We start from the raw sequence: 15,245 nt of genomic DNA on the forward strand, positions 1-15,245 counted from the left end.
CATGGGGCATATTGAGTGAGAAGGAATGAATACAGCTTTGCTCACCGCCCCCGCCCCGCCCAAACAGGCTGAGAATAAAGAGAGAGGGGCAACTCCTGGGAGGCAAGGCTATGTCCTTGGTGGGGACACAGGTGACTAATAGCAGGCATTTGTGGCTGACTCCCCACCTTTGCTTTCAGACAGTTGGGAGTAGAAGTTTGTGATTTAAACTACAAGTTCATAACTTGAATCAAAGCTAAATTTATATTCTCTGTACACAGTATCATTCATTCTATTATTGTCATGCAACCTCATCTTTAGGAAAACCACTGGACCCTAAAATAAAATGTTCAGAAACAAGCAAATGAAAACAGCTTAAGCTCTCAGACTTTGCAAGTGTTACTTGAGTTTTACTGTGGCCTCAGAAGGGACAATCATAATATTTTTTGGCTGTCTTGTCTTGATTTATAATTTGAATCTCCATAAATGATAATAGAGAGGGCAATTATCAAAGAAATGGAAAGGGCAATTATCATTAAATTGGAAACACATCACACATCCAACAGGATGAATGACTGAGCTAAAAACAGATTTTGTGGATCTTGCAAATGTTCCAAAAGAACTTAATGCAAGCAACTTCATCTCCCTACCTCCTCCAATTAACCAGATGACTTTGGATCTATTTTTCTTCTTTTTTTTTCCTGGGATGATAACACAAGGCCTGTTAATCTAATCTGCCTGAAGACTGACATTACTTAGGATATGTGAATTTATGAGACTAAACCAGTTGCTGTTTGCCTAGTGTGAAGAAAAGCTTTCCTTTTTTTCATAAAAACAGTAGAGAAAAATTAGTTCTCTTGTTTGTACATTTGTGATTCCAGGAGACTGTAGACACTCGTGTCATCTGTTCTTAACCTTCATGATGAATCTTTTTAAGTGAGGCAGCAACAGTGATTTTGTTCATGAGGTTAAATAATAGACTGGATAGTGAAATTCCCCTAAAAGACTTTTGTCTTGGTTGGATAAATTGAACAATTTATAATCCAAACTATAGGCATTACTTATCATTACTACAAATATGAAAGAAAAAGGTAAATGTGTATGAACACATTTTGTTGAGAATTCTTGCCTTCTGGATTTACTATTGTAAGGAGTGGAATTATAGACATTCTCTGGAAGGGGTAAGGTGTGGAAAGAAAAAAGAAAAACCGCTCTGTCCCCTCTTGCAAGATGGTGGGTGAAAAAGTTGAGAAGCCGGATGCTAAAGAGAAGAAACCTGAAGCCAAGAAGGCTGATGCTGGTAACAAAGGGAAAAAGGGTAACCTCAAGGCTAAAAAGCCCAAGAAGGGGAAGCCCCATTGCAGCCACAATCCTGTTCTTGTCAGAGGAATTGGCAGGTATTCCCGATCTGCCATATATTCCAGAAAGGCCATGTACAAGAGGAAGTACTCAGCCGCTAAATCCAAGGTTGAAAAGAAAAAGAAGGAGAAAGGTTCTTGCAACTGTTACAAAGCCAGTTGGTGGTGACAAAAACGGTGGTACCCGGGTGATTAAACTTCACAAAATGCCTAGGTATTATCCTACTGAAGATGTGCCTCGAAAGCTGTTGAGCCATGGCAAAAAACCCTTCAGTCAGCACGTGAGAAAACTGCGAGCCAGCATCACGCCCGGGACCATTCTGATCATCCTCACTGGACGCCACAGGGGCAAGAGGGTGGTTTTCCTGAAGCAGTTGGCTAGTGGCTTGTTACTTGTGACTGGACCTCTGGTCCTCAATCGAGTTCCTCTGCGAAGAACGCACCAGAAATTGGTCATTACCATCTCAACCAAAATTGATATCAGCAATGTAAAAATCCCAAAACATCTTACTGATGCTTACTCCAAGAAGCAGCAGCAGCTGCGGAAGCCCAGACACGAGGAAGGTGAGATCTTCGACACAGAAAAAGAGAAATACGAGCTTACAGAGCAGCGCAAGATTGATCAGAAAGCTGTGGACTCACACATTTTACCAAAAATCAAAGCTATTCCTCAGCTCCAGGGCTACCTGCGATCTGCGTTTGCCCTGACAAATGGAATTTATCCTCACAAATTGGTGTTTTAAATGTCCTAATAATCTAATTAAATAACTGATTACCTTAAAAAAAGAAAAGAAAAAAGAAAAACCCTAAATCACTTGTGTCAGCACTACTGTATAGGAAAAATAGCCATGGCATGAATGCCAATACCGTATTTGCTAAGGAGATGAAGCCTATATAATTGGATCCAATTAGGATCTCTGAGATCAAGAGTTTCTCCTTTTCACATAAGTGAGCTTCACTGAGCAGACCAGTCTCTGGCATACTGATCTTCCTAATGTGAGTCATGGATCATAAAGGAACTAGAAGTGGAAGGATGGAAAGGCTCAGATAGAGAAGTTTACTTTATATTGATTTCATCTGGGTCTCTGCTTTCCCCATATTGGTCCTTCATGCAGGCTATCACCTGCCATTGATAATACATAACCAGACTAGGCTTTTTTATTTGGGAAGAAAAAGCCATAAAGTGATCCCAGCACTCACGGCTATACACTTAGTCATGGAGCCCAGACATCATGGTAACTGACAAAAAAGTGAGAAAAAAATAGTCCAAAAGAAAGAAGAAAACGAATATTTTCTAACCACCTTTTGTCAGGTATGTTAAATAGATGTGATTTTAGTGTTGACACCTATCTGATATTAAACCCGTTAGTGAGTCCTGTATTTGTAAGTCCCCCCCAAAACAACTGTTACTGTGCTTTACTGTGATGTCTTCTGCAGGTCCATTCTCCTTCATGTTAGAGGACTGAGCTGTGCCTGCCGTGTGCTTCTTTGGTGTTTTGCTAATTGGAGAAATGAATATATGTTGTACTGTCTACCTGCCAGCAATATGCAACTTTAGTGTTGAATATTTTCCTTTTGAAGATGTATGATTCTTGATTCATCATCCTTTTTTCTAGCTTCTATCTTTCCCAGGTTCCAGAGAAGTGTTTCAGTGTAAGAAATATTATTTAACAGTTTTTACAAAGCAAGGAAACAGACAAAACTTGTGTTCAATGTATCCACTACGAATATATATATAAATATGTGTGTCTACCTACAAATTAACCATCTTGAATTAAACATATATATTCTCAATGTTTTGAAAAAATAGATTGTTATATTTATTAGTTCATCTTGGCATATAAGTTTATTTCAAAATACTAAGCACTCTGGAAAACAAATAGTGGTTTCCCTTTTAAAAATTCCCAAAGTTCCAAGTGTTTTGAATTCATTGAACTCTCGACAATCACCATCTGGTTGATTAAGTAATTTACATTTGGACATCCTCACAAAGAGACTGGGGGTGGGGGAATTCCCCTTGAATTCTGGGAAGTTGTTCTTCGGACATGATGCTTACTTCCTTTGATGTCACAATTTCTCTTGATAAATGTAAACATTTATTTTTAACATGGTTGTTAAAACGTAGTCAATATTCAGTTTCAATTCTTTTGTCAGTTACCGGTGAAACAGAAAGGTCAGTTTATGGGTCATTATACTCACAGATTGAATGTTGAATTAGTAAAAAGTAAATGTGATATTATTTTAATATTTTTAATGTGTTTGGGAACAGAGGAGTTTTTGAAAAACTAAAACTGAAAAGCTGTCTAAACTAATATAGAGTATAAGTAAAATAAAATTCATGTCAATAAAGTTTACCTATCATTTATACTTTTTGGAACTGGTACATTTTTATTAAGTGTGTCCAGTACTTTTGTTGAAACCCTTTGTCAGCTGTTTTTAATTCTCATAGGAGTCCCATGAGGTGTGCCTTGTTGTCTGATTTCACAGACTTTACAACTCAGAGTAGTTAAAAAACTTTTCATGTCAGACAGCAAGCAAACAGGAGAGCAGGAACTCATGCTCAGACTTGTCAGATTCAAAGGCCTGTGAGTGACCGCATGCAACTTTCCAATTTTGGTTACAAGGTAGGCCTAGTAATATATTTTATACTTCCTCAGACAGCTGCAGTTAAGACTGCTTCATATGAGATGATACTCATCCTAATTTTTAATATATTTAAATAAATCATAACGTCAATGTCTCTGTTATAATCCTCCCTCACTCCCATTTTCTACAACCAAACATCCAAGATGTTTGTTTCCTTACAGTTTTATGTTCACTGGGTTCATTCACTTATTCACTAGTTCACTCATTAATTCAACAAATATTTATGGTGCCCTCATCAAGTACCAGACACTCTTCTAGGCCCTAGAAAAGTAGTTCCTGGCTGGGCGCGGTGGTCATGCCTATAATCCCAGCACTTTGGGAGGCTGAGGTGGGTGGATCACAAGGTCAAGAGATTGAGACCATCCTGGTCAACATGGTGAAACCCGGTCTCTACTAAAAATACAAAAATTAGCTGGGCATGGTGGTGCGTGCCTGTAGTCCCAGCTACTTGGGAGGCTGAGGCAGGAGAATTGCCTGAACCCAGGAGGCGGAGGTTGTGGTGAGCCGAGATCGTGCCATTGCACTCCAGCCTGGGTAACAAGAGCCAAACTCCGTCTCAAAAAAAAAAAAAAAAGAAAAGTAGTTCCTATGGTAATGGAGTTTACATTTCGGTAGGAGAGATAGACAATAAACACATGCATATAGACATATATAAAAACAAGCAAAGTTGGATAGAGATAAATGCAATGAAGAAAAATAAAATAGGATAAGTACCTAGAAAATAATAAGTAACTTTCATTGAAAATACATTACATGTGTGACACATTGGTCTAAGTATGTTACAAAGATTAATTTGCTTAATTCTCACGAAACTCTATATGATTTTTATATTCATGGTAGATCAGGGATGGCATCAAATTATTTACTACTCTAATTGAGAGATTGAGACGTGGAGCCTAATTCCCCTCCTTTTGAATCTGAGCTGGCCTTATTGACTTGCTTGATGCATAGAGTGGGGCAGAAGGGACAGTATGCTAGGTCCTAGCTTAACCTTTAAATGTACTGGCAACATTGCTTTGTTCTCTTGGAACCCTGAGCTTCCATTAAGTTGTCAGACTAAGGCGGCCGGGCACAGTGGCTTATGCCAGTAATCCTCCCAGGGTTTTGGAGGCTGATGTGGGCAGATCAGAAGTCAGGAGTTCAAGACCAGCCTGGCCAGCATGGTGAAATTCTGTCTCTACTAAAAATACAAAAAATTAGCCAATCCCAGCTACTTGGGAGGCTGAGGCAAGAGAATCACTTGAACCTGGGAGGCAGTGAGCTGAGATCGCACCACTGCACTCCAGCCTGGGCAACAGAGCAAGATTCTGTCTCAAAAAAAAAAAAAAAGAAAGAAAAGAAGTTAGACTAAGGCTTCTATGCTGTGGGAAAGCTCAGGCAACATGGAGAAGCCAGGTGTCAACAAAGTCCCAACTCAGCTTCCAGCCTGCCATCAGCATGTGAACAAGTCATGTTGTGGGGCCAGCCTCCTGAAGCCTTCCCATGACTCCGGTTTCTGCTGTTTCTGACTGCTCCAGAATGATGAGCCCTGAGTGAAGACCACCCAACAGAGTCCAGTCAATCCATGGAAAGGTAAGAGATAAGACATATTTCTTTCAAGCCATTAAATTTCAGGGTGTTTTACTATGCAGCAAAGAATAATTGAACAATTATAATTTTCCTTTTGCAGTTGAGAAAACCAAGGGAAAGAAGGTTTAAATTATCTCCTTGCCTAAGGGTAGAATCTGAATTCCAACCCAGACAGGCTGACCCACAAACACCGTTTTAAACTCTCTCCCACACAGCCTTAATCCCTAGAGTGAGATCAGCTTTCACAGGGTGCTCCTGACTGAACTTGGCAGTTGCTGCTGACTGGTTCACATTTTATGTTCTCCATTGAATCACAGTGGTTAAAACTCAGGGCACACTTCTGTTGGAGTATAGTCGCTTTTGTAAAGGGACCTTGTGGTGTCCTTGGCCCGGAAGTATTATGTTGTCTATGACCTTTTGTGGATTGGAATCTTAAGAAAAATAAGGAGGACATGGAGGAGATTGACCTGCACTAATCTATAATCCTTTCATTGTGTTGTAAAATTATGAGAATTATTCAAGTGAAATAGGAAATCGCATGGCATTTTGATTAAATAAAAGAAAAAGAGCACAAAGTAATTTTCTTAAATTAAGAGCAAATAATTGTCACAAAATCAAATTTCTTGGCATATAAATATGTTACATCCCTTGTCTCAGACAGAGAATTTATATTGGGATGGGAAAGGAGTGACCGGATGTCTGTAGCCTGATATCATTAAGCAGTAAGTCGTTCAGCCAGATGTTCCTTCCTTAGCAAGGAAGGACACACAAAACTACAAGGTACCAGGCAAGCCCAGGGTACATATTTCCACAGACATTTTTTCCTTAGGGTATTTACAGTTCAGTTTAGCTCTCTCCACACTGAAACTGTGTATATGCAACCACAGAACAGCCCGTGATAGCTCAAAGGAAAGAAGCTCAAAGGACTGCTGCACATTCTCACCCCGCCCCAAGCCTTCCAAGGGAAACTCCTGGTACTCTTGAAACTTTCCTGTCAGACGATTATACAATCCAGTACCTTTTCCATGCAGGAAATATGATGTTCCAAAGACAACTTGACCTCCTGCCTGAAAATGGGCCGGGGAGGGGAGCGGTGCCAAGGGAGGAGCAGGAAGATGAACCAGGCATGGCCTAAGTATCCTTAATTCATAGACCCAATTACAAATACAAACAAGTTAATGTTGTTAAGAACGCATGATAACATTTCACTTATGACAAAATCCCAATCATTTATTCTCCTCTGGAGTACTTCTTAACGCATCCTTGAGTTTTTAAAAGTTCAAGTGTTGCATAAAAAAATCAACATAATTACAGAAAACAGTCCTTAAACAAGAATATCCTGTTTTGTTTCCTGCATACGCACTGGGGTGGCTCATCTGAATTCTTGACAACATCCAACTCCAAGAAGAAAACATCAAGACGGATTGCTATCAAGGATTTTACATACAGCTCTTCAGCAGTAGGGCTGTTGGCCCCATGTGTAAGCCGACAATCGCCCTATTGTTTACTTTCCAGTCAGAAAAGCGATGCTGCCTTTCTTCACTGTGTACGGTCTCCATAATCCTAACAGTCATGTTCACTCAGCAGTAAGCCCAAATCTATGTTTCCCAGAAGAGTTTCAAATACATGAGACAGATTAGCATCTCTGTGGCTTGATGCAATCTGTGACAGATTCAACGGCAATAAACATTTTAAAGTGTGGTCAGTACTGAATTATTTGTTGAAGAACAATTTTGTTCCCAAGGTAGAAAAAATTAGCAATAACTTTTAGGTAGTAAACACAGGGGCTGAGGGATAATACGACACCCCCGAACCTCTTACCCTCTTGGTATTTCATTCTGTTTAAAGAGAGGAAAAAAGCCCGATTGTGTGCTGATGAATTAGAAAACTTCATGAACATTCAAGAAATACACATGCCACTACAAATTAACCATTAGCAGGGCAAGGTATTCATCCTTTCTGTCAGATTCTGTGGGAAGTATGCCTTATTAGCATTGAAGCCTAAAGAAGTAATATATCAGTCCACATTCACTTATCCTACAAAAGAGAACAGGCAATTTCAGTTCTGGAAAAATAAATAGCGTCATTCTTCCCATCCCCATTTCAATCCTAAAATTGAAAATCACCAAATAAAATTCGATTTCCTCTCTGCTTTCAGTTTGTGTCTGTGTTTACAGCAGAATGTAGTTTTGCATTTTAAATGAGTTCCATCATAACCCTGAAAGTGATCGCAGGGCGGCTAATTCTGTCTCCAGTTGCCACCCCTCCCCCATGCTACCACTTTGAATTTGAATGGGACCAGAAGATTCTCTAGGGGCCACATTTGTGGCCCTTCAGCGGCAGGCTCTGTACTTCTTTCAGCTTGTTTCCTGGCATGGTTCATGGGGATTTGTGGTGAGTGGCAGCTCTGGAATCACTTTTCATTCTGCCAGGTTGTGGTTAGGCTTAGTGGGGTTTCTTTGTTATGCTGGCCACTAGTAGTCAATTCCCTTGAAAATATCTGGTTTTCTCCTTTTGTCTTACAGAAAAAAAAAAAAAAAGCAGCTCCCAACTCCCCACCCTACCTCTAAAACACAAACACAAAACAAACACGGATATCCCCTGGAAATCTTAGGAGGAGACAGAGAACAGGGAGAGCCCCAGACATTCTCAGCATCCCAGTTTAATTTTGATGTCAGACTATAAAATAACTTGGGAGGGCCCCGTTTCCCGTACCTGTTCCGCTGACATGCTGTTTTATTAAAGAATCAGGGATAAATTTTACTACTGCTTTTTCATGTTAAAATAAAATAAAATAAGCCAAAATATAGAATGTGAATTTGGGGATCACAGTGTTTCTTTTTCTTTCAAGACAAACCTGGAAAATAAGTAGGTACCCAAATGAGTAAAACAAATCAAATAATACTTGGAAGTGAGTTAAGACAGAGTTTTCCATGGACACAGAGGGAGAACTGGCACTTTCTGCATGTCTTAAGCCAGGGCTTAAGAGAGTTTTGTATTTTATGAATCAGTTTGGGAAAAAAAAGAGAGAACAACATACCGCTGCCAACATTTTAAATAGCCAAATTATGTCAAAAAAAAAAAAAAAAAAAAACACCAACAATAGCTAACTTGAAATCTTACATCATTTCTTAAAAGAAAAGACATGTTAACATCAGTGGGGGGTAAGGGGAGAGAGGAAAGACATAATCTCAGAATACAAGACAGTCTTTTCAAACATGAAGAGTTGGCAACTTTTACACCAACATGCCGCAAAGGCCTTCAGAAATAGCGCGTTCCTGAAACATAGCAAGCCCCTTTTCACCCTACTGCCTTTACACCCGGCAAATCCTATCCTCTAACTGGAAACAGATCCCCTGGGGCATTGATAGAGCTCTCCACTGGAATCTAACCAGAAGAGGCAAGGCTTCTCTAGCCCTATTGAAACCTCCTCTTCACAGACTCCATGTGGACAAGCCTTCCCCTTCTGTACTTCCATTCCTCTCCATTCCTTTACCTTCTTTATTTTTCATCAAGCACTTGCTACTACATTGCTATCTATCATTTCTTTGCTTTTATCTCTTTCCCCCAACACAATATAAAGCTAATGAGGTCATGGGCTTCCTATCTTTTGTTCACCCCTTTTCTTCCATTACCCAAAACGTTGCCTGGTACATGGGAGGCTCTCACTACAGATTTGTTCCATTTATATATATGTGTATCATTTCACACTGCTTATTTTTCTTATTTTATTGTGAACAAGAAAAATTGTCCACAGAGCCTGCACTGTTTGATGTATGGAAACCATTGTTTCAAGAGAGAGATTGAAGAGCCCCTAGCAGGATTCCTTCAGGGCAGAACTGAAGGAAGCAGGCATTTGGTTCAAACATTCTTTACTACAACCAATTTCAAATATTAGGAGACTCATGTTTCTTAGGACAGGCAACCAATGGCTAGTGGGCTGAATCATGCGTGCCTGATTTAGGAATAAGAAATATTCTTAAAACACAGGCAGTCTGTTTAGGAATATAGACTTTCCTCCTGCCTCCTCAAATTGCCTAATTAGAGATTAGGCATTGCTTCTTAGCCTGTGGTTCTTTAACACTGCATGAATCGTGTATGAGAATGTTCACCTACTCTTAGAGTACAAATATCTATTGGATATTTGAGTTTTTAGAAAAAGGTAACAGAGGCCTCTAAATAACTGCACAATAAACTGTTATCTCTCATCATTATTAACTAGGAAGTGGTAAATCTAGGAAGTCAAGTTCACGAGCCTTACTACTAATGAGAGTGGGTCATGGTAAGAAAAGCTCCTTTAGAAATTCATCATGGATAGTTCACAAATATAGACAGTAGGTTTCAAAAGTGAGAATTTAAAATTTCTTATACCATATGGGAATGTGGATAGGTGGTTCAGATTTCTTCCTAAAAAAGTACCACTTCTAGGTGTCGGGGCTCAGAATATTCGTTGTGGCTCAGGAAACAACACCTTAAAACATGGTGCTTTAACATGCCGAGTACCTTGAAATAAAGAAGCAGCCTCAGAAACACAGTCTCTCTGACATTCTCCCACTCTCCTTCCCTCCCCTAGCTCCCTATCCTGAAGCATGGAGAGGTGCTTTCTGTGAAGTTCCCTCATGCAGAAACGCTGTTATCTTGGGCTCCCTCCTTGTAATCTCATCAAGCACGCAGAATAACTTGCAGAAAAGACTAGAGTTGACACCACTCCCAGAGTCCCGAAAAACTTTGCCCTGGGCTATTGACCGTTTTTCAGGTCCACTCATCTCCCCTAAAAATCATTTACTCTTCCTCTAAAATTGCCTGCATCCCCTCCACCCCCACTTTCCTCTCTCCTAAGAATGGAGGTCTTTAAGCTTCAACCACCTGGCCCTTGTTTGAGTTTCATACTTGGTATGATGCCTCCCATGCATTTGCACGTTATAAATGTGTACACCTTTTCTCCTGTTAACCTGTCTATTGTCACTTTGTCTTATAGGCTCAAATCCTTGAAGCTTCAGGGAGTGGAAGGAAAGTTCCTTTTGCACCTACAACATGATATCCCAAAACAGCATCTTAGCATACTGAGTTTTTTTTTTTTTTTTTTTTTTNTTTTTCATTTGAAGGTAACCTTAATGCTATTAAAATCACAAATGCTAATTTAACTACTCAATCTTATTTATCTAAAACATACATTGTAAACACACAAATATCTATTCTCTCCACATGTCAGCACCCATTCATATCGTGGTTTGAAAATGGGGAGAATAGATTTCCCTTAAACTGCAAGTCAGCAAGTGTTTCTTTACAGTTAACTTTAGAAAAATTCATACAAAATGGTCATTAACAACAATCTTTACTTGTTAACTCATAAGGAAACACCTTCAAAATTGCTTTTTTTACAGTTTCTGTACTAAAATATAGAAAAACTAAACTACACAAATATTGAAAAGTTAAAAATTTCTTAATTTTTATGGGGCAATATTCCCGATGAAATGAAAAGAAAAAAAGAAAAAGCTACCACAGATAAAAGGCCTCAGGAATGAACATCGAATTGACACTGCACTGCATTAATCAATAGCTGTACATTTTGCAAACTGTGGCTATGACAGTCCTGAACAAGAAGGATTCCTGTTTAAGCTGCAGTAACTTTTCTGACTATGGGTCATTGTTCCCTCTATGGCAGATTTTTACAGTTGCTTTAATGCATTTGGGATGACTGTCTCAAAGTTGCCTGCAACTTTCCTGACAACTCCTCGCTCTCTCTTCTGCTAAGAACGACAGCCCTTTTCTGCTGTTTTTAGAGTCTTGTGTTACTATATCCACCACATCCATCACCAGATCCATAACCACCATCATAGGGATGACTGAGTTTCTTCCACCAAAACCCCTTTCATGGGTTCATAATTTGATTGTTGTTGTCCACTATAATTTCCAAAATCATTATACTGGCCACCACCACCATAGTTACTATTGCCAGATTTCGTCCTTCACTGTAACCGTCACACCCTCTACCACCGCCACATACCCACCACCTTGGTTTCCATATTCTGGTCCACCACCACCATAGCTCCCTCTACTACTATAACCAGGACCACCACTATAGTTGCCACCATCGCCTCTAAATCCATTATATCCACCATCACCTCCTCCATAACCACCTCTCCTGCCACCACCTCCACCAGCATAACCTCCTCTTCTACCAAAGTTTCCACCACGGCCAAAATTACCTCCAGAACCTCCGAAGTTTCCTCCACAACCCATAAAATTGCCAGATCCCCCTCCACAATCTCTCTGTGATCCAGCGGATTGCATCTCTTGTTTAGAAAAGGCCTTTTCACTTTGCAGTCACGCCTATTAATAGTGTGGTGTCTCTGGACGACAGTGTTATCAACTGTATTGCGATCATCAAAAGTTGCAAAAGCAAATCCTCTCTTTTTTCCACTCTGTCTTCCATAACTTCTATGAGTTCAATCTTGCCATACTTTACAAGGTAGTCTCTCAAATTATATTCTTCTGTATCTTCTTTAATACCACCAACAAAATTTTTCTTCTCTGTCAGATGGGTATCAGGCTTTTTAGAATCCTCTCTAGAAACAGCTCTATTTGGTTCCAGTACACGTTCATCAACCTTTTGTGATCGAGCACACGTTGCTGCATCCACCTCTTCAACACAAGAGTAAGTCACAAAATCAACCCCCCTGGAATGTTGCATTTGAGGGGGGGGCATCTCTCATTATCACACAATCTAGGAGTGTGCCTCGTTTTTCAAAATGTTCTCTTACACAATCATCTGTCTTTTCAAAGCTCAGACCACCAATAAACAGTTTTCTCAACTACTCTGGTTCTTTTAGATCATGACCCTCTTCCCCCTGGTGGTGACGCCCATGGCTGGAGTTGGGCTGGGGGCCATCGGGCAGTGGTTTTACCTCCATTTTGAGACCAGACGCACCTCTTCCAACTCAAGTTCAATATCTACTGAATATTTTAACCTGAAGGAAATAGAGAAAACCATAGAAGCAAGAAGGGCCTCTATGACTTTCTCCTTTCTCCCCTGAACATGGTCATAGGGAAATTGTCTGACCCGCCTCCACTGTAAGTAGGTCATAGGACCCTCATATGACAGGTATCCTGCCCTATGCCTGGAGGCCAAGAAGAATCTAAGCAAATCCCCTTTGCCAAGGTCTGCCTAGTTCATCATCAGGCCAAACTTCCTTTTTGTCCAGCCATACTTCTACATGACTGTCCATTCTTCATCAAACCTGTCCATAAAAATATACAGTGCTCCTTGAGTCTTCATTTCTGAAGGCTCCCTGCCACATGAAACTTTGGTTAAATAAATGCGTTGGCTGGGTGTGGTGGTGCGTGCCGGTAGTCCCAGCTACCTGGGAGGCTGAGGTTGGAGAATCGTCTGAGCCCAGGAGTTCAAGGATGCAGTGAGCTATGATTGCATCTGTGCAGTACAGCCTGGGCAGCAGGGCAAGACTCTGCCTCAAATAAATAAATAAATAAATTTGTTTTTTCTTTTGTTATATGGTTGTCAGCCATGAACCTTGCAATGGATGAGAAAAATACGTTATTTTCTCTCCCCCATAGTTTCTGGTACCCAACATGGGGTGACTGAGACTGCCCACCTGCCACTTGCTCTAGAGCCCACAGTTGAGATCTTGAAGCAATTGACAAAAGCTGACAAAAAAAGTAAGAATTTATTTTTTGTAACCAAGGTCAGTTCTCCCAGATCTCTGCCTGTAGTGCCTGGTGGAGAATGGATGGTAAATTTTTTCCTTGTTCCCTGCTTTCTGAATTCAGATTAGTAGGAGAAAAACATTTCTGTCTTTTGTTAGAGGAGTCTCAGCTGTGAAACTTGCCATGGGCCAGGCATAGGCATGTGGGGTTCATATCGGAATATATTTTTCTCCTGAAAAGTAGAGTATAAGCCCATGTATACCTAATGCAAGTTTAACACACAGTTTCTTTTCCTTTCTTTTTTTTGAGACTGAGTCTTGGTCTGTCACCCAGGCTGGTGTGCAGTAGTGTGATCTTGGCTCACTACAACCTCAGCCGCCTCCAAGGTTCACGTGATTCTTCTGCTTCAGCCTCCCAAGTTACTGGGATTACAGGCGTCCGCCACCACACTTGGCTAATTTTTGTATTTTTAGTAAACACAGAGTTCACCATGTTGGCCAGGCTAGTCTTGAACTTCTGACTTCAGGTGATCTGCCCACCTTGGCCTCTGAAAGTGCTGGGATTACAGGTGTGAGCCACTGTGCCCGGCCCCAGACTTTTTTTTTTTTTAATTGGGTCTAATATCTGCTCTTGCTGCCACACTTTGTAGTAGAACCGTCACAGGATGGTACATAAATAAGTGAGAAATGGTAGCTAATGAAGAAAAAGGGAGTTTAGAGTACAGAAGTGCCTGTGTGCACACGTGCATGTGTATGTGTTTGTGTTGTGTGTATTTGTGAGACAGGGTCAACAAATATCGGTTAGTATAATAATGATAAAAATAAATGGAAAGTATGAAAGTATAGATCTTTTGAAATTCCTTTCTTTTATTCTCTGTCTCTCTCTCATTCTTTTATGCTCCGGAATGGAATGGAGCTAGGGGATTTAGAAAGCCTCGGCTGATTGATCCATCATATTCTGACAAATGAATTCCCAGAAACAGAGTATTAGACTTTCACACAAGGTGACATTTTGACTGGAATCTTTTAAGTTGAAGCTTATAAGGTATTGAGAACAGGACCGCTCCATAGTGGGTCCTCAAATAATGGTACCTACTAGTGTTGTTAATTGTTCTCTTGTAGAAACCAAGGACTTCAATGTCTGACCAGCCAATTCCACCACCTCAATACCCTTGCAACTGCTATGTCAGAGAATGTTTTGAAAGAGGTAAAGACAGAAGGTAGCCGGACAGACTTTTACACTGAAAGGTAAGAATAAAAATATGAAATGGTTTAAAAAAAAGTCAGGAGAGTGAGACTTTGGATCATCACCCACCGATGAAGTTGTCTTGTTTTAGGATTATATATCATGAAGATTAAAAATAAAGCCAAGGCTTAATCTCATTGATATTTGAAATAAAAATGTTCATTTTCTTTTAAAAACTGTCCAGGCACAGTGATAGAGGCAGTTATTTTTGGTAAAAGTGGATTGTGGACAGAGTAGCTGGTGAAATGCTCTTAAGTATTCACGTAAGACAAAAACCTTCCTGGCACTAAGAAGTCTCAATTGGCTTTTCAGCTGCACTGTGGTTTATTGTGTGCTTTAAATCAGCTCTAAGACTACACTACATACCATTGTGTCTGTTAGAAAATCATTATGGTGCAATTAAAAGCAATGTTGTTTCACAGACGAACATGGAATCTTCCTCTGTGTCTGATGGCTGTGTACTTCCTTGGTGCCTCCTGTGATTAGCTGCACTGGTGATGGTCAAGAGATACAGCTGTCAGGAAAACACTCAACAGATGGCAGTTGCAGAGTGATGCGGCATCCTTTTTTGGGATGATCTCTGACACGGGAGCTCAGGATTTCCATAAACGTTCAAGTGACACTGACTCCTTTTAAGCAACTCAGGCCTGGAATGTTCAGTGACAAAATTAATCTTCCTCCAGAAATGAAGAGAAATTGAAGTGTCCTTTTGAAATGAAGTGTGCAATATAATGCTAAAATGTATTGTCATTTGTAGCTTCTTAACTATTACAGATAAGTACA

The 15,245-nt window shown here is 40.2% G+C and overlaps 2 pseudogenes across 1 annotated transcript; one reads left to right on the forward strand and one right to left on the reverse strand.

Annotated features, from left to right (window-relative positions):
• The first annotated feature begins 1,209 nt into the window (after nt 1–1,209).
• LOC108306185 lies at nt 1,210–2,121 on the forward strand (annotated as a pseudogene). Its single transcript, XR_001826040.2, has one exon. The product of XR_001826040.2 is annotated as a 60S ribosomal protein L6-like (transcript).
• A 9,210-nt stretch (nt 2,122–11,331) lies between these two features.
• LOC108306181 lies at nt 11,332–12,466 on the reverse strand (annotated as a pseudogene).
• Nucleotides 12,467–15,245: the final 2,779 nt, after the last annotated feature.

This window comes from Cebus imitator, unplaced genomic scaffold, assembly GCF_001604975.1.
Source record: "Cebus imitator isolate Cc_AM_T3 unplaced genomic scaffold, Cebus_imitator-1.0 Scaffold3, whole genome shotgun sequence".
NCBI classification, from domain to species: domain Eukaryota; kingdom Metazoa; phylum Chordata; class Mammalia; order Primates; family Cebidae; genus Cebus; species Cebus imitator.